This window comes from Triturus cristatus, chromosome 7 (assembly GCF_964204655.1).
Source record: "Triturus cristatus chromosome 7, aTriCri1.1, whole genome shotgun sequence".
Lineage (NCBI taxonomy): Eukaryota > Metazoa > Chordata > Amphibia > Caudata > Salamandridae > Triturus > Triturus cristatus.
Window position 1 is genome coordinate 464,608,374 of NC_140590.1, and position 25,876 is coordinate 464,634,249.

Consider the following 25,876-nt stretch of genomic DNA (forward strand, 5'->3'; position numbering starts at 1 on the left):
GCAATGTATGGTAGCAGCCGAGTGGCTCGCTACATCCTTTATAACCTTTAATAAAAGAAAAATAAAGCAATGAAAACAACACATAATGCAGTACATCATAATGCTTGGTGGTCATCATACAAAGTCTCTCAGTCTCTGGCTAGGCTGAGGGTTGGCTCTCAACCGGTAGGGGTGACCTTGCGAGTTCTCTTCGGAATGTGGGATTGGCTGAACCTTCCTCTCCCGGCACACAAATCTCATCTTTAGTGTCACCGCTCAGGCCTGCCATCAAGGTACTCTCACTCCTGTTCTCCGTATCACCCTCTGGATAGGGTTACCAGATTCTCAAAAATAAAAAGTCGGTGCAGTTCATAGACATAGCAGTAGGACTACGGTATTCCGTAATCATCGACCTAAAAGTAAGACAATTTGACAGCTGTCTTAGACATAGAAAAAAAATTACGACAGCCGCCTCCACAGAAACAGATAAAGAATTACAGACGACAAATCAGATGTGTGACACAGACAGCATTGGATTTTCAAGCTAACAGCATGTGCATTATAGGATGTTTGGTTCTTGCTTTAACAATGCCAAGAATGGCCTCCAAACTAGTAACTTGCAAAAATGACTAAAAAGCCTGACCCAAGCCAGAAGTTGGGAAGGGGAAGAAGGAAGAGAAAGGGAGACAAAAGGCACTATGATGTGGGAAGGGCTGAGGAAGTAGGCTGGTCTGTGTCTCTCAGATGAGTGGAGGGGAGGGGAGGGGAGGGGAGGGATGAGAGAAGGCCTGTCTGTGCTTCTGAGGTGTGGGATGGGCTGTGACTATAGGCCTGGCTCTGCCTAGGAGATGACGGGGGTGGACTGGGCATTTCTCAGGTCCAAGACTAACTCTAAAATAGATGCAATTTGTTACTGGTGATGTCTGCTCTGTGCATGCTGCTGTGGTACATAAGTGTCTCCTGTTGAGCAGCTTTAAAAATACCTCTAGGCACTGTGTTTGCATCCATTCTTTGCTGTGATAAAACACATGACATGATAGTGCTTAAAAACATTTCCCCAAGTGCATTTTGGGGAGTGCCTTTCTTCAGCGACAGTTACTGTCCAATAACAAGCCAGCATTTCTGTTCGTCTGGTAGAACTGTCCGGTACCCAGCTTCCTCCCAGGTAGGTGGTCTGAATAGTGCGGAGAAGGGTACTACAGCACAGACGTGTTGTAGGTCACAGCAAGCAGAGCTCGCCTCTGACCCTGTGTATCTCACCCAACCATGTCCCATGAGACAACTGCACCCGCAGACGTCTCACCGCTTCTGCATCACACAGGGCATTCAGATGTAGGACAAATACTACCTGAGCAGGCTTGGAGGCTGCAGTTACTTGACCATATCACCACTAGTCACGCACGACACCCGAGGCTTCCCCCACACTCCCCTCAACCTCTGCAATCTCTGCCCTCACTTCGCTCCCAAACAAGGCAGCACACCAAAGTCCTATACAGCGCTCTACAAAGACAAAGTGACATGACAGAAGTACCAGGCTTTAAAACTGGGGGGTCTCTCAAAGGGGCGAGGCTGATGTAATTAAGGGTGAGGCTTAAAACACATAAGCTAAAAAATCTGTGCTTACCATAGTGTCCCACCCGAAAAATTTGCTGCTTCTGTCTTTGTATTCAGATAAATGATACAACATGTAACATTACACCTACAACAAGCCAGGACTATTGGCTTTGTCAGTGGTTGTTAGTTACATAAGATAAATAAGCAACAACTTTGGCTTAGTTGTACATAACACTAGAAATGCTTCAGTTCTGGAATGATGAAACTGTGAAAGAACTATAAGGGTTTCCTTGAAGGCAGTGAAGAAGGGTGGTATTTCTGCAGTGGTAAGATTTTTTTTTCATCCTGAGGGCAAAAATGGAGAGCCTAATAGAGACCCGTCTCAGCACCTGTGTGAAGTAAGCAGAGAAATGTCCCGGTTTTTAACCCCTGTGCTGCTAGGCCTTTCCCCCCCCTGTGCTAAGCCTTTTTTTGGCTATTTGGGGTAGTGCGCTCTTAGGCCCCTGTAACTTTTTGACCACATAAGGTATTTAAGCCAAATTTGCATCCTTTTCTTCCAACATCATGGGGATTGTAAAGGTACCCAGGGGGTCCCAGAAAGTAGCCAAAATACAGCTACATTTTGTTTTTGGGGGGGAAAAAAGGGCTGCAAATGAAAGCGTCTGGGTTTTTCCCTGCAAATGGTATCAAAAAAGGGTTTGTGGGGCTGAAATCACCATTTTCCCAGCTTTTAGGGAATGACAGACATTTGTCAGAAAACCAACATTATTTACACAGTTTTGGCATTTTTCTGGGACATAGCCTATTTTTGCTATTTTTTGTGCTTTCAACCTTTTTGTTATGTTATGTTATGTTAATAACACTTCTATAGCGCACAGCTGCCCCAGCCAAGGGGCGTCCCGGCGCTTGGAGAGAGGTCCCAAACACAACACAGCTGTACAAGGGCAAAAGCGCGCAGATCAAAGTACTAAGATGAATGAGGGAACAAATGCGTTTTAATAGCCCTTCTAAACTTCAAAAGCTCATCCATTTCACGAATGTGGGACGGAAGAGAATTCCACAATTTTGCAGCCAAAACCCGGAAGGACCGGCCTCGGGCCCTGCATAGCCTGAACCGTGGGACCACCACCAAGTTTTGACCCAGGGATCTCAAAGAACGCGAGGGCACGTAAGGCACCAATAGATTATCAAGAATCTGGGGAGAGGCCCACTTGAGGATCTTAAAAGAAAGACACAAGGTCTTAAAATGGATCCTCTGTGCCATGGGCAGCCAGTGCAGAGAACGGATGGTACTTTCCGCAGAGCAGAACCTCGGTAAACCTACCAGGGCTCTTGCTGCGGCGTTCTGGATACGTTGCATCCGGGCAATTTCAGCCTGGTTGGCTCCCAACAGGAGCGAACTGGCGTAGTCAAGCCGAGATTGTATGGATGCCTGTATGACCAACTGCCTGGTAGGAGCATCAAAGAACCTCAAGATAGGTCTCAACCCTCGTAAAATGCCGAAACAGGTGGCCGTCACTTTTTTTGTGTGGCCACTAAAACTGAGGGCAGGATCCCAAGTTTTTTACCTCTGCGACTGGAATAGGAGTTACACTCAGCTCAGGAGGCCACCACATGTCACCCCAAAGATCCGTCCGCTTGCCCACAATCATGACCTCAGTTTTTTTAGCATTAAGCTGAAGACAGTTGGCATTCATCCAGCTAGCTACCGCCAGGAGTCCATCCCGGAATCTGGGGGCGTCGAGGTCGGAGTCCCCACTCAGGGCGACCGCCAGCTGCGTGTCGTCAGCATAAGAGACCATAGTCATGCCCCAATGTTTGACAACAGCCGCTAGCGGTCTCACATACAGGTTGAATAATGTGGGACTCCACGACGAACCCTGAGGCACACCCAGCTCCAGCGGATAGGACTTGGACTCAAAAGGCAGGGTAGCAACCTTGAAGGTCCGATCAGCAAGGAAGGAGCGGAACCAGTCGAGTGCAGTGTCCGTAACACCCGCCTCTCTGAGACGTTGAAGTAGGATCCTGTGCGAGACCGTATCAAACGCAGGCACTAAGATCAAGTAATACCAGTGCCGCAGTCTGACCAGAGTCAAGCACAGATCGAAGATGTTCCGTCATTGAGAGCAAGGCTGTCTCGGTGCTGTGACCAGCACGAAAGCCATTCTGGGAGGAATCCAGAATGCTTGCCCTCACAAGATGTTCAGACGATAGCTCTCGAGTTTAAGGGGGTCCATTGTAGACTTTTCCAATATGGGTGTCACAACAGCCTGTTTCCATTTAATTGGAACAACACCCGAGGCGAGAGAAAGATTTATGAGGTGGCGCAGTGGAGGAAGACAAATATCAGCAGAGTCTCTGAACTGGGCTGGCCTCACAGGATCCGTTTGTGGTAAATATTTAAATTACCTGTACTATTTTTTATGCGGTAAAGTCTAGTAAGAATAACTCAGTCAAAATAAGAGGCAGAATCCGTGGTATTAGAGGTTCTGAAAAGGGCTTTATTCCTTACAAAGGAATTATGGTTCGAACCAGGCAATCATATTCCATCACCACGAAGGTTCAGGAAGGGATAGGCAATACATTATTGACAAGTAACGATATATATATGAAAAGCATTGCATTAAGACAGATGCAGGAGGCGTAACAGCTGATAATACAGATAAGAATACACATACGTAATGAAAATAGGCGTAATAATAGGCGTATACTAGAAACGTCATTTAAAATGATGTCACAAGTGGGTGGATCCATAAGAGAATCCTGCAGTGTCAGCAGAAATATTTGGCAGAGATGCGCGCGCAGCCGCATGACGTGTGATTGACGTGCAACTAGAGGGTGAAGGGGAATTGACATTTAGCTCTACATGTGGAGACAGAAGTCTGGGGGGTCAGGTCAACCTAATCCCAAATCGTATCTAATATCTTTGTTTAAGGAACTGTTTTATCCAAAAGGAAAGGTCTCTCGGACGGAATCTATTCTATACTGGCTGTTAGTGCATGTACAAGCGTCTATGTGTCTACATGAGATGCGAGGGGGCAGGAATCTTCCATGGTAACAGGGGCTATGAATTACTTGCATAAAGACAGCGAGGCCGGGCCCTTTGCTCGGTAGCTGGAAGGATGTTTACCTAAACTACTAGACAGGAATGCATTGGATGAGGAGCGGAGCAGATAACTTGAAGGCTGAATACAGTTTTTGGCAGGCAACAGGCCGCGTCAGGCACCGTTAGCCGCGCAGGGAGTAGGACAAAGTTCATGGATACGGATGCAGGTCCAAGCTGGAGCATTTCAGAGGCAGAAGCAGGAAAAGGCTTGAGGGCAGAATTCAGGGCCTACTCGCCTGAACTGTAAAACATGAAAGGTGAACCATATAAAGTCGGTGGCCAATCATACTTAGGAATGGAATATTCGACCCATTCATGGCGGATCTGAAAGAGGACATGTTGACGTTGGACGCACATGTATTTGCGTCTTCATAGCTGGAACTGGAGGGAACATACATGTACTTGTAGCATGTACATGGAGCCGTTGGGGTCTAAGATAGGGGACATAACTGATCATAAAATTCATATTTCCTCATTCCCTCCTTGTCCCCTACGGACCCTTCATGAAATATCCATCTTCATCAATCCATCAATCTGTTCATATAGCATCATTTGTTCTTCTTTCTTCTTCCGGGATCTTGAATGAAAATTTGAAGGCGGGATACACGATGTGGCACACAGACCACAAATCGCTGGCCCACATTGTAGACACAAGCAGCAACTGAATAGAATGAGAAAGCCAATACCTAGGAAGGATAGGATCCTCCATCCCCAGGCTGACAACACGCTCCAGAACCAACCGGACCAAGTCCAGGTGCCTGGATTCTGGTGTATCTGGCTTACGATCCTATGAAGTCGAGTTATGGCTTTATATACTGACGGCGCGTTTTCTGGTATGAAAACACAGCAACTTGATCCGATGACCCTACAAGCTCCGCCCCTATCGGCCAGGATGACGTCAAGGACAAGACGATTTTGGAGAACAACAATCCGCATCGCAGACTGCTCCTCTGTTAAGTTGCCTAAGGCGGAAGTAGTTTCATTCACTACTGCTTCAAGGGTTCTAGTTAATCTACGTATCAGCTTACTATTAGTGACTGTACCTATGTAGGGAAAGAAACCTTTATTGAAATCTGTGTATTGCTCCCATGCTGTTTCAGTGTAGTCGACAATCGGGAGATCTCTCTGCTGTCTATTGTGTACTAAATGGGTATTCCTATGGTAATCAGGCGGGGCTAGGAAAACAGGCGGCAGAAGGAATGCAATGTAACAGGTACCATCCCAATCTAGGGGTAGGCGTATGTATGCGGTGTGACCACAGATGAAGTAGGAGTGACGGGAAGCTCTAAATGTAGACTTGCCTTTATCACTGAATTCTATTACAGTGGTACATTTACTATGGCCCATGTGTATTGAACCATTCTTTCTTACACATAATTCGCCTCTAACTGGAAATACTGACATAGCGGACAAGATTGGTGTAGCTTCGGATTCAACATTCAGGATCATGAGATTAAGTGTAAAGTTACCTAATCCATATACTTCATTTTCTAGATCAGTTCCTGTTCTTTTGGGAAGTCCCTCCTTGTTAGGGTAGCAGACTTTAAGTAAAACTAGGTTCAGGTTTCCCCAAACCCAGTTGTCTTGATAAACTACTGAATTTGAATCTAGGGAATTAATCAAACTAAACCATGCTCCACAGGAGCCATTGTGTGTGAATGGATACGGAAAGAGGGGCAGAACTCCCCTGTATTTCTGATAGGGAGGGAGTCGGCCACATATCCAACAATTTGTAGCATTGCTGGTCTGATGAGAATGATGTAACATACTAATGAATGTATTGTTGCGCAGCGCAAATCTATAGGACAACTCATGCGGGGGTAATTCGCTAAAAGAATGTTCGGCAGTAGCATTGAAAGCACGCTTAGAAATAGGGTAATACATGTGTAATAATATACTGGCAATAATAATCAGAAGACTTAGAGAAAACATAATTAATAATGTCACTATGCAGTGACTACGAAGTGATTTACAGTACGCATGTTTCTTGAGCTGTTTCTGTCTATTTCTCTCTCTATTTCGGTCTAGAGGATACATGTCAGAGACAAATTCAACCGATTCACCTTGGAGAGGACTTAAACAATCAAATTGTCTGACTTGCTAGACCTTAGTTTCAGTTTATAATTCTCCTTTTCTGGCTTATCAACCAGGGGGAGTTTTGAGTCAGTTTGTGAGGAAATGCAGGGCTGAAAGTTAAAGTCGGATGGTAGTCCATGAAATTTTTTGATATGGCTCGAGTGCAACCACCCTTTGCGTCCCTCAATCTTCACAGCTGTCCTTGTGGCCAATAAGACGAGCTTGGGCGACTGCCAGCGAGGCTCCAGCGGGTTCCTTCTGTCGAAGTTCCTTACAAGCACAAGGTCCCCCGGAACCACGTCATGGGGCTTCACCTCAGTGTTATCGGGAAAAGCTGCAGCTACCTGTGAACGACAAGATTGTAGTGCAGACATCAAGGAAGCCAGGTAATCTGTCAGCATATTACAATCAACATCAGTGATTTTACGAGGTACAGGCGTCCCGCACATATTTGGTGGTCTACCGAAGATCACCTCATACGGGGATAGCCCTGTTCGAGAGTGTGCTACCATTCTCATGTAAAAGAGCGCAACTGGTAAAGCTACTATCCAGTCGACACCTTTTTCTCTACATACTTTGGACAGTCTAATTTTCAGAGTTTGATTATGTCGCTCCACGAGACCTGCTGCCTCGGGATGTCGGACACAGTGGAATTTCCATTGATAGCCTAACAGAAGTGAAACATGTTTCATTAGCTCGGATGAGAATGGCTGGCCATTATCTGAGTACACGACACGGGGCAAACCATACCGTGGGAAGAATTCTCGAACTAACTGTTTGGCAGTAGTCGGGGCAGTGTAATCTGAGACGGGATACGCCTCTGTCCACCGGGAAAGAGCGCATACAACTACGAGGACATATTTGAATCCTCGACATCGTTCCATCTGGATATAATCCATCTGGAGGACTTCAAAAGGGTGATCGGGGGGTTGAAATCCACCCTGTTCTACAGGTACGCCTTTTCCTGGATTGAACTGACAACAAATCATGCAGGTACGTACTTTCTGTTTAGCTGCTGCTCGCAAGTGTTTATTGAACCAAATGTGTTGAATACTGTCTAGCATAGCTTTCTCTCCTAGGTGCGCTGGACTATGTATTGTGTTAATGATGACTTGAACCATTGAGTCGGGGAGAAACCATATAGATTTTCCCTTCGTCATCCATCCTTGATCCGTTTGGATCCCTCCTAATTCAGTCCATCTCTTTATTTCTTCTGGTGTGGCATGTGTCTGTATGTCAATTACATCAAGGGCGGGATCCTTAACTGTCATGCAGTGTGTTGGTGTCGGAACTATTGTCTTTGTCGTGTCAGTTGTATGAGTCTGATTCTGAGCAGTCTGTTTAGCTGTTCTGTCAGCTAGGTCGTTACCCTGAGAAATAATGTCAGTCACTTTTGTATGGGCTTTACACTTCATAATCGATATTGCAGTCGGCAGATGTATTGCATCTAACAGAGCTTGAATAAGGGGACCGTGCTGGATGTGGGCACCGTGAGAAGTTAAATAACCTCTCTCTCGCCAAAGCACGCCGAAGTCATGGACGACTCCGAATGCATAACGTGAATCTGTGTATATGTTGACTTTCTTATTTTTGGCTTGAATACAGGCTTGTGTCAGAGCGATGAGCTCTGCTGCTTGAGCTGACAAGGTATCGATACAATTCGTTTCAATAATTTCAGTATCTGTTGTGACTGCATAAGCGGCCACTAACTCTCCTGTATTTGTTCTCATGCATGAACCATCTACATACAATGTTAGGTCTGCATCTGATAATGGAATATCTGTCAAGTCTTGTCTGGGTTTCGTCGTAATAGTAATAACTTCAATACAATCATGTGCCAATGGGTCTGTTCCACTTAATGGCAAAAGTGTGGCAGGATTTAATGTACTACAACGTCTGATTTCTATGTGTGGCTGGAACAATGTCAATTCATAACCCGTCAGTCTTGCTATAGTCAAGTGTTGTGTTTGGGTCCGGTTCAAGAGAACCTCTACTGCGTGTGGTACTTGTACTGTCAATTGATGTCCTAACACTATGGCATCGCTTTGTCTGATTGCTAAAGCTGTTGCTGCGACTGATTTCAGGCACGCAGGAAGAGCCTGAGCTACGGGATCTAATGTACTGGAAAAATAAGCACATGGCTTGTGTGATCCTGCTTGTTCCTGCGTGAGTACTGACAAAGCAGTACCTTCACGTTCTGTAACAAAAAGTGTAAAACGTTTGCTGTAACATGGTGTTGCTAAAACAGGTGCTTGGCATAAAGCTTTCTTTAAGCTTTCAAAAGCTTGTGTATGTTCCTGAGTCCAAGGGAGGACAGTCGATGTCGCTGCCTCCTGTGTTGTCAACTGAATGAGTGGTTTCGCTAGAAATGCATATTGAGGGATCCACTGCCTACAGTACGAAGTGAGGCCTATGAATGCCCGCACCTCCTTTTGTGTCTTGGGTGGCGGCATGTTAACAATTAACTGGATACGGTCGGGTGTAAGCTGTCTTCCCCCCTTGGACAGCAAGTGCCCAAGGTACACAACTTGCTGGACACAGAATTGCAGCTTCGAAGGGGACACTTTGTGCCCCTTGTCGGCTAAGAAATGTAAAACCGTCAGTGATGCTTTTTCACATTCCGGTTCGCTTCGGGCGGTGATCAGCAGATCATCGACGTATTGAAGCAGGGCAGTGTTATCTGGCATGTGGATACTGTCAAGTTCTCTTTTCAGTGCTTGGCTATAGATGCTGGGGCTTTCTGTGAATCCTTGAGGTGCGCGTGCGAATTTAAATCTTCGTCCATTTAAACTGAATCCGAACAAATATTGGCATTCCGGATCGATTGGGACGCTAAAGAAAGCGTTCTTGAGATCAATTACAGTAAAGAAAGTTGCTTCTGAATCTATGGCTGTTAGCAATGAAGAGATATCTGGGACCACGGGGTATTGTGGTACAATGCATTTATTTAATTCTCGCAGATCAATAACTAATCGATATACTGGTGGTGCTTTTGGATCAGTTCGTTTAAGAATCGGAATTATCGGGGAATTACATACATTGGAGTCGGTTTCCACAACCACTCCTTGTGCAATGAGCTCGTCAATGATTTGCAGTAAAGCCACAGCAGCATCTGGGGGTAACTTGTATTGTCGTATTCGTGGTAGTACCACTCCTGTTTTGAGTGTGACTCGATATGGTGTAATGTGCATACAACCTACATCAGTGGGGCCTTGCGCCCATAAATGTGCAGGTAGATTCTGTAACCGGTGATCCATGTCTCTAGACACGTATTGACCTTTAAAGTCACGCAAAAACAGTCGTACTCCTTCCGGAGAACAACATATTACAGCTCCTAGAGCCTTCAATGTTTTTATACCTAACAAGTTTTCTGGACATGATTTAGTAAGCAATAGATCTGTAGTCCGTGTTAATGGACCGACTGTGAATGCAAGTGGTTGCGATACTTCGTTAATAGTAGGCTTTCCTGAGAAACCAAGGGAAATATTTTGTGAGCCTGAGAGGGGTGCCCCTGGGACTTCGCTGTGACTGATAGTTGTTCTGCTTGCCCCTGTATCGAGTAGAAACTTTCTGTCTTTCCCTAATACTTGACTCTGCACATAGGGACCCTCTTGGTCTACAGGAACCTCAATAAGGGGTAAGCCAACTTCCCTCTCTAGGCTATTTCATGTGTAGCGCTGATACTCTGGATAGTCATTTTGTGCATACTGGTACATCTGTTGTGTCGTGTTTTGTGTTGCAGCAATAGACTGTGGCTGTTGTTGTGGTTGTTGTTGTGGTTGTGGTACGGTCTGTTGTGGAACTGGCATAGGTTGCGCATGCTGAGGGACTTGTTGTTGGATCTGATCCTGTCTAGGCGGACGTGGTCTCTCTTTCGTTATACCCGTAGAGATATTATGTTTCAGAACTGCGCAATCGTGTATATAATGACCTGGCTGTTTACAATAGTTGCATGTCCCTCTAACGGGACCCGCTGAATCATTGGACTGCGTCGTACCCTTTTTATGACCGTCAGCTGGAACTGACTGAGCAACAAGCATTTTCATTTTCGTGTCTTTCATACGTCTTTGTTCATGTTCTTGTTCTTCTCTAATTCTATTGTGATGATATTGTAACATTTGTAACATCTGTGACGGTGTGTTACCTTGCCAAGTACTCTCGAATTTCAGTACTCTATTCTTAACTTGGGGCAGGGAATTTTCAACTAATTTTGTCACAAACAGATGTGGATACGACTCACTACTTGCTTTTATGCCACTATTAATACCAAAACATTTTTCAAATCGGGAATAGAAATCACTAGTGTCTTCATCTTGTTTTTGTTTACAGGCTGAAATTGCACCCCAGTCTTCCTTTTTCATAGTCAATAAACGTGGTAGTACCTGCACTAATAATCCTGGTAATGCTGTAGTCTTTTCCCCAAGCCCTGAACCTGCAGCTCGGGCCTTTTCTTCGTTTTCTAATGCTGTCCAATCTATCTTTTGGTCTCCCACCTCCCATTCCTTTTCTTTGAGTTTCTCGTAAATACCGGCAGGCAATAAAACTTTCAATATTTTCATAATGTCAGGATAAGTATACTCTCCCATGAGTAACATGTCTTTTATCTCACGGTGGAAACCTGCTGGGTCTTTGTCATGGCTAGGTACTACTTTCTTCATTTCTAATAATTCAATTTTAGTTATGGGCGCGTACACAAACACGCGTTTAAAAGTATTGTCATCACCTCTGATTGGGTGCACTTCGCGTAAGGGATTCTGTCTGTCTATGTGATACGTTCTTCTTTCCTTGGGGGGAACTGAAACATGTTCTGGGCATACGAAGACAATGTACTGGTGTCGATATTCTAGAATTTCTTTAATTAAATCAGTACCTGAACCTCTCCATTTGTTCGTGAGTAATTCTATCAGTATATCAGGTAGGGGACCAGGATCGGAGTGTTGGCTTCTATATAATATAAGGAGGTGTTGTATCATGTATATACCGGCTAAACGCTGTTCGTCTGGGGTAAGGTTCAAAAACGTGTGTGCTAGCGCATCATCACTGTATTTTTCAGAACTGTCAGCCCATTGTACTGCTGACCTGGCTAATTCTTGTTCATCCATGGAATCGAGCATATGATACCCCCTTCGGTCTCGGAGTAATTTATCAGCAGCCTGGAATAGGTGTTCAGGGGACCTTGCATTTAACATAGGGGCTTGAAAAAGTCTGTTACATTCTGGACGTATCGGACGTATCGGATCATTAAAGTATCTGGTATTGTTACAAGGTCTTCCCCTACCCACATAAGCTATCGTTTCTAATTGTCCTGTGGGCATTTCTGATTCTTCCTCCTCCTCTCCCTCTGATTCAGTTTTGTCTGCCTCCAATCTGGCTTTATGTATTCGTTCTATTTCTTTGCGGATCTTTCGGCACATAGCTACTATACACGTCTGCTTATCATGTTTTCCCTCTGATATGTTCTGACCCCATCTGGTAAGTACTTGCATTTCATCCTGATCTACCTCGGACCTATCTCTGTCTCTGATCAAGCAGTTTATGAAGAAGCGTAACAGTAGTCTCTGTATATCCACTTTCTGGTATTCCATGGCTTCGTCAATACTTTCAGGGCCTTGCCCTGTTTGGACAAAGCGATATATATTGTCTAGATGATTAACCATTCCTGGTAGTGTCGTTAAATATAGTGAAGCTCGTCGTATACGTAGTGATGATAGCAGCATTCTGTCATTTTTACCGGGCACTGGATCATATCTACAATCCACAAGATGTTCCTTAAACATGTCGGACGTTGCTATTTGGGGTGTACGTTGGTTTGCTAAATCTCTAAGAGACGATTTACTTCGTGATGGTGGTGTGGCAAAAATTGCTGTCGTACCTCCTGTCGCACCTTCTGAGGTGCTAGGCACGAAAGGATTTGTGGGATGTAAGGTAGAAACTGTGGATGCAGGAAAAGTGGTGGAAACAGATGGACCTGTTGGATTGTGCGGAGGAGTTTGTTGTTGCGGAGTTGAGGGCGGATGATCTCGGGGTTCAGCACCATCGATAGGTGGCGTGTGTGATGGAACATTAACATATTCGGGAGCTACATCGTCTAAATAGGAGGACAGGAAAATATCTTTTGCGGTCTTGGGATATGCTTTAATCGGGAGTAATGGGGGTGGCAAATCTTTCGGTATTTCCGGGGTGGCCTTAGGTAAACCTTCGGCCAAAAGAGGATACATACCATTCATAAGAGTGTTTCGTTGTCGGTCTACTTGTTCTGTTTTTACTCGGATACCTTCCTCAACTAATACGTTTTCTCGGGCTTTATTTGAGTTCTCCCTACTTCTCTCTTCCTGTCTGAGCGCTTTCTCTGTGCGCCTATGCGATTCTTTACGCCATAACTCAATGGCATCTTTCTGTGACTGTCTGGCTTTCTTTTTCCATAATTCTTCTTCTACTCTCATGATGCAATCTGCATCCCATGTCCCAGCTGCGGGCCACCTCTGACTTTCTGCTAAATCCTTGGTGTAGTCCACCCATAAGTCAAGATATAATACGGCATCTAGGCCATGTTTATGATACATAAAATACCCTGGAGTGTCCCTAGGTGGAATGGGAACAGCTTCTTCGAGTACTCCTTTTCTAGTTTTGATCTGTCTTAATTTTGAAAAGAACGGCATCTTTAAACCTTGCTACTTGATTCTTACTTGAACTGGACTTGAACACAATTAATACGATAAACACAATAATGAACACTCATTCATACCACAATTTTTAAAACATATTAAAACATTTAACATTTAACATTTAACATTTAACATTTAACGAACAATGATAATTAGAAGAAAACTAGTTACTGACATAATACTAATACTAGATAATACTGAATTATATACATGAACATACTGGATATACTGCTAAACAGTACAGATACACTGCTGAAACAGTGCAGACCGGATCTGTGTACCCAAACCCGTCATGACCGGCACAAATTAATGTGCACGTCTAAATGCCTCCCCAGCAATGGTACTCACCGGGTAGCACGGAACGGAAGGCCTCGGAACTGAACTGAACTGGACCGGACTGGACTCGACTCGACTCGGAACTTCGGAACCTGGTGGGCCTCTGTATACCTCGGATCTTGCTCTCTCAGCTAGGCTCTGGTCGGGATACTTCGCACTTCTCACCGCCTCGTCTGGGTGTTGATCGCAGCCTCAGTCACCCCCGCTTGGCCGGAGGGAGATACAGGAAATCCTGCGGGTACGCGTTTTTGTCCGTCCAGCTGTGGCAGGAGACCGGGCCTGCAACGCACCTCCGGCGCGTGAGATGAGAAAGTGTCCCTATTCGGGCGCCAATTTATGTGGTAAATATTTAAATTACCTGTACTATTTTTTATGCGGTAAAGTCTAGTAAGAATAACTCAGTCAAAATAAGAGGCAGAATCCGTGGTATTAGAGGTTCTGAAAAGGGCTTTATTCCTTACAAAGGAATTATGGTTCGAACCAGGCAATCATATTCCATCACCACGAAGGTTCAGGAAGGGATAGGCAATACATTATTGACAAGTAACGATATATATATGAAAAGCATTGCATTAAGACAGATGCAGGAGGCGTAACAGCTGATAATACAGATAAGAATACACATACGTAATGAAAATAGGCGTAATAATAGGCGTATACTAGAAACGTCATTTAAAATGATGTCACAAGTGGGTGGATCCATAAGAGAATCCTGCAGTGTCAGCAGAAATATTTGGCAGAGATGCGCGCGCAGCCGCATGACGTGTGATTGACGTGCAACTAGAGGGTGAAGGGGAATTGACATTTAGCTCTACATGTGGAGACAGAAGTCTGGGGGGTCAGGTCAACCTAATCCCAAATCGTATCTAATATCTTTGTTTAAGGAACTGTTTTATCCAAAAGGAAAGGTCTCTCGGGCGGAATCTATTCTATACTGGCTGTTAGTGCATGTACAAGCGTCTATGTGTCTACATGAGATGCGAGGGGGCAGGAATCTTCCATGGTAACAGGGGCTATGAATTACTTGCATAAAGACAGCGAGGCCGGGCCCTTTGCTCGGTAGCTGGAAGGATGTTTACCTAAACTACTAGACAGGAATGCATTGGATGAGGAGCGGAGCAGATAACTTGAAGGCTGAATACAGTTTTTGGCAGGCAACAGGCCGCGTCAGGCACCGTTAGCCGCGCAGGGAGTAGGACAAAGTTCATGGATACGGATGCAGGTCCAAGCTGGAGCATTTCAGAGGCAGAAGCAGGAAAAGGCTTGATGGCAGAATTCAGGGCCTACTCGCCTGAACTGTAAAACATGAAAGGTGAACCATATAAAGTCGGTGGCCAATCATACTTAGGAATGGAATATTCGACCCATTCATGGCGGATCTGAAAGAGGACATGTTGACGTTGGACGCACATGTATTTGCGTCTTCATAGCTGGAACTGGAGGGAACATACATGTACTTGTAGCATGTACATGGAGCCGTTGGGGTCTAAGATAGGGGACATAACTGATCATAAAATTCATATTTCCTCACGTTGGCGAGCCAGATTTTATCTTATATGCCAACTTATGAAATGTCTCCATCGACAAACTAGGGAGTGAGGCCAAGGCCTCATATGGCCGGAGTAGGGCTAGTAGGCTCAGCTACCGGCTCAGTGATGGGGAAGGCACGATAAATAGCTTGGACCTTTTCAAGGAAGAAAGAGGCCAGATCTTCGAAATGGGCCACTGAACAAATTTCCACCGCAGACGCTCTTTTAGCCGTCAGGTCCTTTAGGACCTTAAAAATTAGCTTGGACGGATTGAGGCTAGTTGTAAATTCCTGGGAGTAATGGGCTGCAGGGGCTCTACACACAGGTCTATGATATGTTTTAATTTTAGAAAAATACAGAGTTTTTTTCCCAGCCTCATAGGATTTCCGCCAGTCCCTTTCTGCCTGTTTACAAGCTTTTTTTTAACGGCACCAGGGAGCTGTCGTACCATGGGCTGGGTTCTCTGGGGCGACATTTCGTCCAAACCGCGGGGATCAATACATCCAAGGCCCGAGAAACCCAATCACAAAAAAGGTCATATCCAGAATCTACATTGAGAAAAGGGCCTAGTGGGTTGACCCCCAGGAGATGGTGAAAATCCTCCAGTTTGAGTTTCTTCCAGTGGCGTTTATGTACTACTCTATCCAGGGGCTTGAATGGATGTTCTTTGATCAAAAGAAGAATTTTCACTAAAAAGTGGTCGGACCAGGCGACTGGGCTGGGCCTAGCCACCTTGGCTCCTGTCAAGTTTGTAAATAAAGGATCAAGAATGTGGCCCCCCACATGAGTGGGGGAGGTAACCAGCTGATTTAGCTGAAGGGCCTCCAAATCCGCCAAAGTACTACTAATGGCAGAGATATGACAACAATCAAAATGGAGATTAAGGTCTCCAAGGGTGCTGAAGTTTGCACAGCCCATTGCCAAAGAGCTGACACATTCTGGGAGAGCCTTTCTAAAAGCAGTGTCACACCCGGGAGGACGGTAAATTAGGAGGCCAGACAAAGTAAGATGATGGCTAATAGAAATTCTGAAGAACGCGCTTTCACATCCTACCAAATTCACTACCCTCCAGTCACAAGGGTAGCAGGATTTTACGACCACGGCGATGCCACCTCCCCTAGATGCCCGATTGTGCGTGAAGATGGAATACTCTGGAGGGAGTGCAAGATTCACGGCTGCCGTGTCCACTTCCTGAAGCCATGTTTCCGTCATGAAGAACACGTCAGGTGTCTCATCCCTTATAAGATCATGAAGTTCTGAGTGGTGCTTCAGAAGGGACCTGATGTTGAGATTCCAAATAGTAATATCTCGAGAGACCTGTGGTCTACTACCAGAGGACTTAACCGGAGAGGACTCCGTCAGAACAGAGATCAAATAAGGGGCATTAAGCGACCAAATTCCACAGGCACACTTATACGGGCCACAGAGGGGGCTAACAGGCCCATGCGCACAACATGGGACCGACTGCCCGATACCCAACAACTCATCCCTGGAATATTCACTCACCGAGGACATAACCATAGAATGGTACAAACTCCCACGAGCAGAGTACCGCCACGCCTCGTGCCTCCTTAGCGCAGACGGGCAGGACTCTGGCACGACTCAGGCGCAATGAAGGCGCGCCCACTGCGCGTTACCGCTGCGCGCTTGAGGACTGGTTTAAATAGGGTGACCGCGTGTCTGCAACACCACTAGACCGCTCAAAATGGCGCCCAGAAAACGTCACCACCACTCCCAAGATGGCGGCCGATTCTCCACAGTATCGGAACCCCCAGAACCGGACCCGCTAAAGCAGCGGTGAGTTAACAATTAAAGTGCAGGTAAGAGGGAGAATGCCCAGTCTTAAAATCAGGGGAGAACAAGCTAAAAATTAACAGAAATACAAAACGGGTGAATTAAAAAACGCAGCGCACCTTCAGCACAGCGCTAAAGCACGCGAGTCCTCAAACGCTCTGAAGTGCTATGGTACCTTATCCAGTTTTCCAGTTAATGGGAGAAATGGGTATGAACGCAATAATGGATCCAGGAAGGCTATACATTTTAGAAAAGTAGACAAAATTCTGAATTTAGCAAGGGGTCATTTGTGTAGATCCATCAAGGTTTCTTTATAGAAACTAACAATTAAATATTGGAAAAATTGAAAATTGGTTGAAAAAAACAGCCTTTTGTGTCAACGTTTTCACTTGTAACTTCTTTAATTATGACAGTTCTTTGAAAGCAATATACCGTTACATCCGCTGGACCGTTCTGGTTGTGGGGATATATAGGACTTGTAGGTTCACCTAGAACCCGACGAACCCAGAGTCAAACACTGAGCAGCAATTTGCAATGGCTTTTTATTATGTACCGTGTATATATCAATTATTGTTGGAAAATGTATACATGGAAAAATCCGTATGAAAGACACCTATTTTTTTTTTTTAATTGGAACAAATTATAGAGTTTAGAAACAGTAGATATTTGCACGTTTTCGAAATTGGGAATACTCATACTAGCATGAGAATTATCGGTTATTTTTCAAAATAACTTTTTTTGCACAATGTCTCATTTGGAAGGCAGAAATGCATCGAAAGTCAATAGGTAATAACAGTTGCTTTACAAATCTGAATTACCCTAAGTCTCCCGATAAAAATGGAACCTCACTTGTGTGGGTCGGCCTAGTGCCTGCGACAGGAAACTGCGTAAAATGCAACGTGGTCACATCTCAATTTCGCAGTGAAAATTGACCCTTTTTTGGCAAAGTGCCTAGCTGTAGTTTTTGAACCATAGCTCTGCCGGCAACTAGGGAAACCTAGCAAACCTATACATTTTGGAAAACTAGACACTCAGGGTAATCCAGGATGGGGTGACTTGACTGCCACCAGGTTCTGTTACCCAGAATCCCTTGCAAACCTAAAAAATTGGCCTAAAAAAACAAATTTTCCCCACATTTCTGTGGTGGAAAGTTCTGGAAACTGCGTGGATCCACAAATTTCCACCCACCCCGCGTCCCCCAAAGTCTTCAGAGAAAACTGGTACCTCACTTGTGTGGGTCGGCCTAGTGCCCGCGACAGGAAACGGCGCAAAACGCAACGAGGTCACACCTCAATTTCGCTGTGAAAAATGACCCTTTTTTGGCAAAGTGTCTAGCTGTAGTTTTTGAACCATAGCTCTGCCGGCACCTAGGGAAACCTAGCAAACCTATAAATTTTTTTAAATTAGACACCCAGGGGAATTCAGGATGGGGTGACTTGACTGCCTCCCACCAGGTTCTGTTATCCAAAATCCCTTGCAAACCTGAATAATTGGCAAAAAAACTAATTTTCCCACATTTCTGTGGTGGAAAGTTCTGGAATCTACGTGGATCCACAAATTTCCACTCACCCCGCGTTCCCCAAAGTCGTCCGAGAAAAATGGTACCTCACTTGTGAGGGTCGGCCTAGTGCCCGCGACAAGAAACTTCGCAAAACGCAACGTGGGGACACCTTAATTTCGCTGTGAAAAACGACCCTTTTTTGGTAAAGTGCCTAGCTGTAGTTTTTTAACCCTAGCTCTGCCGGCACAAACCTACCAAACATTTCTGAAAACTAGACACCCAGGGGATTCTAGGGAGGTATGGCTTGCGTGGATCCCCCAACATCAAAATTGCCTATCACAAAACGACCTGGTTTTGCAAGGGGGGTACCCTGGGTTTTTGGCCCGGTGCTCGGCGGCCACCTAGGGAAACCTACCAAACCCACACATTTCTGAAAACTAGACACACGAGGGATTCCAGGGAGGTATGACTTGCGTGGATCCCCCAACGTTTCCTTACCCAGAATCCCCTGCAAAACTCAATTTTAGCTGAAGAAATTACTTTTTTCACACATTTTTGTGTGGGAAAGTTGTGGCATCACCAGGCTGACACAAATTTCCTACCACCCAGCATTCCCCCGAGTCTCCCGATGAAAACAGTGCCTCATTCGTGGCTCAAAATGTAGTGAGGCGACATAAAAATGATGTCCCCTCAATACGTCGCAGGTACTTGGGCCTCCCACACGAGGCTTACCACACTCAAACGATGTTGACCGGACAAGCTCCACCTCTGGAAACTTTGAATGACTGTCCATGAGAACCAGTGTTATCTGATGGTCTGGCAAACTACTAAAGTTCATGCTCACAGTGGCCTGAGTGTGGTACTGGAAGGTTCAGTGATCACGGGAGCCACCGTGACTCTACTGGTGAGAATGCAGGACCAACAGTTCTTCACCCACTTTTCCACCTGTCGGTGCACTCTGGCGAACCATACTTTGCTTCTCAAGCTGGCCTTCGTCTTGGCTACTCCCCGGAGACCTTGATGAGCGAGTTCAACAGTTCGGGGCTTAACTCACTGGCGATTTGTTGCCCTCGGAGAACGAGCCCTTCTTCACTTTCTCTCAGTTCATCCCGACACCTCCATGGTTGTGTCCAGGTCTCTCACTCTGCCTCTGTCAGCCCACGACTGCCATCAAGGATGTTCTTCCACTGATGCCCTTTCAGCACCTCATTGACTCTTCTAAGGCCTGTATGAGCTTGCATGGCTTAGACTATCGCCTCAATAGAGAGTCCTCTGGGTTATGAAATTTCAGTGACCAGTCATCCAAACTCTTCCGCCCCCGGGTCTTCTCGCAAGTTAGTGGCATCGGCAGCCAAAGGATGGCGGGACAAATATTCAGCAGGATTTTTCACCCTTGGTGGTAAAAATACATCAAATGAGTATTGTTGAAGCTTAACCGCCCACCTTTCTATTTTTGGGGGTGCATTGCGAGCTGTGCCTGCGCACAGCGATACCAGTGGTACGTGGTTGGTAACCACCTTAAACTTTTGTCTACAGAGGTAGAGGTGAAAATGTTTAAATGCCCAACGAATGGCCAAGGCCTCCATCTCTATTTGAGCGTATCTGTTCTCCACTGCTGTGGGCACTCTGCTCACATAGGCTATAAACCGTAGCTATTTATGCAGTTTTGAGACTCATTTCTAAAATAAAGAAGTAGGGCAAAGGATTCTATTTAAAAAGTAGGGGCACGCTGTGCCCTGCCAATCCCGCCAGCTTCGACCACCACTATGGCTCTGCCGGATATGAAGACATGTGCGAGGGAGGCCGATCAGAGTTGTCTGGTCAGTTGGTAGAAGGTCAGGCAGTGGTCGATGTTGGAGGGTCCAGCGTTGTGGAGGTCTTTGTCGGCGCGAGGGTCAGTAGCTTGAAGAGGCTTCTCTCCGGGACGGGAAGCCAGGTGAGGCCTCTGAGGTGGGTGGTGATGCTGGCCCATTTTGGGAGGTCAGGAATGAGTCTTGCTGCTGTGTTCTGTATGGTCTGTAGTAATTTGAGGAGATGGGTGGTGGTTCCAGCATAGAGTCAATTTCCATAGTCCAGTCGGCTGGTAACGAGGGATTGAGTCACTGTTTTCCTGGTCCTGACGGGGATCCACCTGAAAATGTTGCAGAGGATGTGGAAGCAGGAGGAGGCCACTGCATTGATGTGGCGCTTCATGGAGAGATCGGTGTCCAGGATAATGCCACAGTTGCAGGCGTGGTTGGTGGGGGTGGGTGATAAACCAAGTGCAGTGGGCCACCATGTGTCATCCCACAAGGAGGTGTCCCTTCCAAAGTGGAGGACTTCCGTCTTGTCTGTGTTCAGTTTCAGGCATTTGGATCTCATCCAGTTGGCGACATTGGCCATGGCGTTCTGGAAGTTGCATTTGGGGATGGTGCTGTCTTCCATCAGGGAGAGGATGAGTTGGGTGTTTTCTGGGTATGAGATGATGTTTAGTCCTTGTGCGAGGGCGATGTCGGCCAATGGAGTTATATTCGCATTGAAGAGGGTGGGGCTGAGGGACGATCCTTGGGGGACTCCGGAGATGATGCTCTTGGGTTCGTAAGTGAATGGTGGTAGGCAGATTTTTCTGTATGTGTACTGTGAGGAAGGAGGAGGTCCTCTTGAGGGCATTTCCTCTGATGCTGATGTGGTGGAGTCTGGTGATGAGGGTGTGGTGTGATACATTGTTGAAAGCCGCTGAGAGGTCGAGGAGACTCAGGGCTGCTGTCTCGCCACAGTCGACGATGAATCTGATGTTGTCGGTTGCTGCTATCAAGGCGGTCTTGGTGCTGTCTTGGGAGCGGAAGCTTGACTGGGAGGCGCCGAAGAGGTTGTTTCCTTCCAGTTGATCCATGAGCTGGAGGTTGATGGCTTTCTCCAGGACCTTGGCCGGGAAGGCGAGTAGAGAGATGGGGCGGTAGTTCTTGAGCACGCTGGGGTTGACGGAGGGCTTCTTCAGGAGGGGTTTAATCTATGCTTGTTTCCAGGCTTTGGGAAAGGTGGCAGAGGTGATGGATGAGTGGAGGATGATGGTGAGTGCGCTGCCGATTTCTGTCTCCGGTTTAAGGTGTGGTCGGGGCAAGCATCTGTCGGTGCTCCAGAGTATGAGTGGAATCCAATCTGTGAGATGGCTTTTGGAGTTGTTGGTTTGTGTCAGGAGTTGGCTGAAGTTGGTTGGCTGTGGGTCGAAGTTGCTGTAGATGCCTGCTATCTTGTTGTGGAAGTAGTCCACCTGAGAGTCACAGAGGGCTTGGAAGAGGCCGATTATGGTCTCGGTGGCAGATACCCTCTATGTGCTCGTCCATGATCTTCACACCAGGAGTAGTGGTGAGACCTGTGGACTGGCAAATCAAAGCAGACTCCATTTAACCAGCTCTACTTTCAGCCAATTTGTGGAAGCGAGGAAGGATTAGTATGTCATCTAATGATATCCCGTGCTGCCTCAGAATGAGCATGTGTAAGTTTGCTGAACGGCACCCTTGAATCAACAGGGCCTGCATCTCGTCCGTTGTGTCAATGCCAGAGCACGTGGTTGTTAATTTACACAGCCGCGCGAAGAAAGTGTCAGCTTTGTCCCTCCTGCTGAAGCTTAAATCTTTTGGAATCAGGATTCAGTTGGGGGTCGAAGTGTCTGTTAAGGGCCTTGACGGAAGCATCAAAGTCATGGTCAGCTCCAGTGTTAGGTAAGTTCTCAAACAAGAGATCATATAACTCATCACTCCCATGTGTAGGATAATTTACCTCTTAACAACGCTGTTAGTCTCTCTGGTGGCTCAAAAATAATGTTGCAGTTGTTCTGTTCACTGATGCCAGCATGGCGCAGCCGTTGCTGGATCCGCCATTTGACTAAATGGCCGCAGTGCAGTGATGAGGAGGTGTGAGCATTGCTGATGAGCCAAGGGATCTGAAAGAGACACGTTAGTGATAGACTCCTTACCTTAGAATATCCCCAGGCGTCAGACTGGATCCGGCAAGTTTTCGTCAGCAGAACCCCTGCGCGTCGGTAGGCTCCGCGTACGTCGCTGGCGTCGTAGTCACCAAGATGACGTCGTCTGAGCTACTTAGACGAGCCCACGTTCTTTCTTTTTACGCGCAGCAGCGCAGACTTGAGAGAGAGCGGTACCCCTAGTTAAAAGTTTTAACTTGGTTTTGGACAACTTCTTTTGTCATGTACTTGACCCCTGGTGCAATAGGATGCCCGGGTTTAGGTCCTGTAGGGCATGCCGTCGAAACATGTCGGTATCGGACCCTCAGGACGTGTCTCTCTTCTGCTTGGGGCACGCCCATGACTCCGAGGCGTACCCCGATTGCCGGGCCATGGCGCCGAAAGCTTTGCGGGAGCGTTCCCGAAAGTTGTTGGAGGTCCGTGCCAATCAAGGTCCCGATCCCGTGGGCGGTCAAGGGACCGGTCGCGGAGCCATCAGCATCGTTCGTTGGAATAGGGGACAGGTAAGTCTCGGCGCCATAAAAAGTCAAAGAAGCGTCGTCGCTCTTCTACCCCTCACCGGTCGCGGGACGCGGTGGAGGGGCGGGCGGTAACTCCCCCCGCGGCTCCATTGGAGCCCCTGTCGTTGCCTGCGGCCTACCCTCCCTTTCCGGGGCCGCACGCAACTTCGGACGAGGTGCAGGCCCTTATGTCGGCCTTGCGCCATTTGTTTGCCCCGATGGGTCCCTCCAGAGCGCCTTCGGGCTCCACGGATCTGTTGGAAGGGGTTGCCCCCTTGCCACCGCCTCTGGCCTCTGCTACGCCGGCACCATACCCTGCGGCACCGGTGGCTGCGGCCTTGGCTTCGGCGCCTCCAGCACCAGCTCTGGCTTCGGCCCCGGCCCTGGATCCGGCTCCGGCACCAGGCACGGCGCCGCCGCTGACGCTGGACGGTACAGACCCGGGACTGGTATCTTACCCTCCCATTCCACTTCTTGGAGGGGAGTTTATCCTGTTTCCCAGGGCACCTTGTACTTACCAGCCCCTTCAGCAACCGGTGGACGAAGGGGGATACTGGGAAGGGTCTGAGGACCCTCTTGCAGCTCAATGCGAGGATGAGCCTGAGTGGGAAGGCGATGTCTAGGGTCTAGTGGATCTGGATTTCTCTCCACACCCTGGCACTCTGTCCCCTTCTTCCGTGGCCATGGAGGAGGTTGGGACTTATTCGGTGGTTTTACGTCGGGCAGCTGAAGCTCTTAACCTTGAGCTCCCTTCTGTACCTATCAGAACCAATCTCCTGACTGAGGTCCTGCAGCCGCAGTCCTCCTCTGCGGAGCCGTTACTGCCCTGTAGACAAGGGTGTGGCGCACCGCCATCGCCCGGCGCCCGGCGACCCTTAGCTTTCTCACACAACACCCAACACCCAACGCCTGAGAGTCTGGTTGTCCAGGCTTCTGCCTCGCCGAGTGCGTTCCCATCTGCTCCTCCGGACAAGGAATCTAGGAAGCTGGAGCAATTTGGGAAAAAGATTTTAACATCTACCTGCTCTGGGTTGCGGGCAGTGAATACTGCATGCCTGCTAAGCCTCTATTTCCATTCTGTGTGGGACACTGTGGCACAGGTACTGCTTCAGTGCCCTGTACAAACAAGGGCGGTTCTCTCCCAAGCCATTACCGAAGGGAGAGATGCTGCAAAATGTACTATTCGTTGTGGGCTAGTCTCTCAGTATGGCACTTTCCAAAACTGTGGCGCTCCGTCGTTATGCTTGGCTCTGCACTACTGGCTTCTCTGGGGATGTCTAAAACACCCTGTTGGACATGCCCTTTGACGGTACACGCCTCTTTGGTGATAAGGCGGATAGCACCCTGGAATGCTTTAAGGACTCTCTGGCTACGGCCCAGTCCTTGGGTCTCGCCACCACGCGTACTCCCTCGGGGTCCGCTTTTCGGTCCTTTCGAGGTCAAGGTTGGGGCGCCCAGGCGCGTTCTTTTCAGACCCGTAAGTATGCGCAGCCACAGTCTCAGCCCAGCCGCGGACGTGGGACCCGCCGTGGTGTATCCCAGGGACAGCGGACGGGTCAGTCCACCACCTCCCCTGCCGCCGCCGCCTCTAAACCTTCCTAGTCCGGTGTTTCAGGCCCACCTGACGCCAGTGGGTCGCAGGATTCACCATCACCTTCCCCACTGGCGCTCCATAACCTCGGACAGGTGAGTTCTACAAATAGTCCGCTGGGGCTACTCCCTCCCCTTCGAATCTACCCCTCCAGCCATGCCACCTCAGTACCACCGCATGTCGGGGGAACACTTGGCACTTCTCCAGCAGGAAGTAATGGCCCTATTGGCCAAGGCCCATCGAGCGCGTTCCGACGCCAGAAGTAGGTCGTGGTTGTTACTCCCACTACTTCTTGGTTCCGAAGAAGGACAAAGGTCTGCGCCTTATCTTAGACCTCCGGAACGTCAATTGCTTCCTCCAGAAGGAGAAGTTCCAGATGCTCATGCTAGCTCAGATCTTGTCTGTTCTAGACCTGCAAGACTGGCTGGAAGCGTGGACTTGCAGGATGCTTATTTTCATATTCCCATCCTGCCAGCCCACCAGCGTTACCTAAGGTTCACGGTGGGCCACGAGCACTTTCAATTCACCGTGCTCCCTTTCGGCCTTACCAGCGCCCCTCGGGTGTTCACGAAAGTGATGGTGGTGGTCGCAGCACATCTGCGCAGATCAGGGGTTTCAGTCTTCCCCTATCTCGATGGCTGGCTGTTGAAAGCGGGCTTGCCCCAGGCAGTTGTCTCCCACCTCCAGACTACGCCCGACCTCCTGCATTTGCTGGGGTTTTCCATCAATGTGCGGAAGTCGCACCTGATTCCTTCTCAGAAGCTCCTCTTCATCGGAGCAGTTCTGGATACGGCGCAGTTTCGGGTTTATCCTCCCGAACAGCGAGTCTGGGATATTCGGGCTATGATTCCGATCTTTCAGCCCTGGTCCTGGGTTTCAGTCAGGAAGACACTGAGGCTGCTGGGCCTCATGGCCTCCTGCATCCTGCTGGTCGATCATGCCAGATCGCATATGCGGGCTCTGCAGTGGGACCTGAAGTTCCAGTGGATGCAGTATCGGGGGAACCTGTCCGACTACGTCCAGAAATCAAGAGGGCACTGCACAGGACTTGCAGTGGTGGCTCACGAACCAGCGTTGGGTCAGCCGCAGATCCCTCTCCCTTCCCCAACCGAAGCACACAGTAGTGATGGACGCATCTCTCCTGGGATGGGGCGGCCACATGGGAGAGGTGGAGATCAGAGGCCTCTGGTCTCCGGCGGAGTGCGTGCTCCATATCAACCTTTTGAAGCTCAGGGCGATCCTTCTTGCACTCAAAGCATTCCTTCCCTCTGTCAAGGGGAG

General features: G+C 47.7%; 1 protein-coding gene across 1 annotated transcript in view; it reads left to right on the top strand.

Annotated features, from left to right (window-relative positions):
* The window catches only part of TBCD (tubulin folding cofactor D), a 2,329,415-nt gene that overhangs the window by 1,722,319 nt on the left and 581,220 nt on the right, over positions 1-25,876 (top strand). The window lies entirely within an intron of this gene.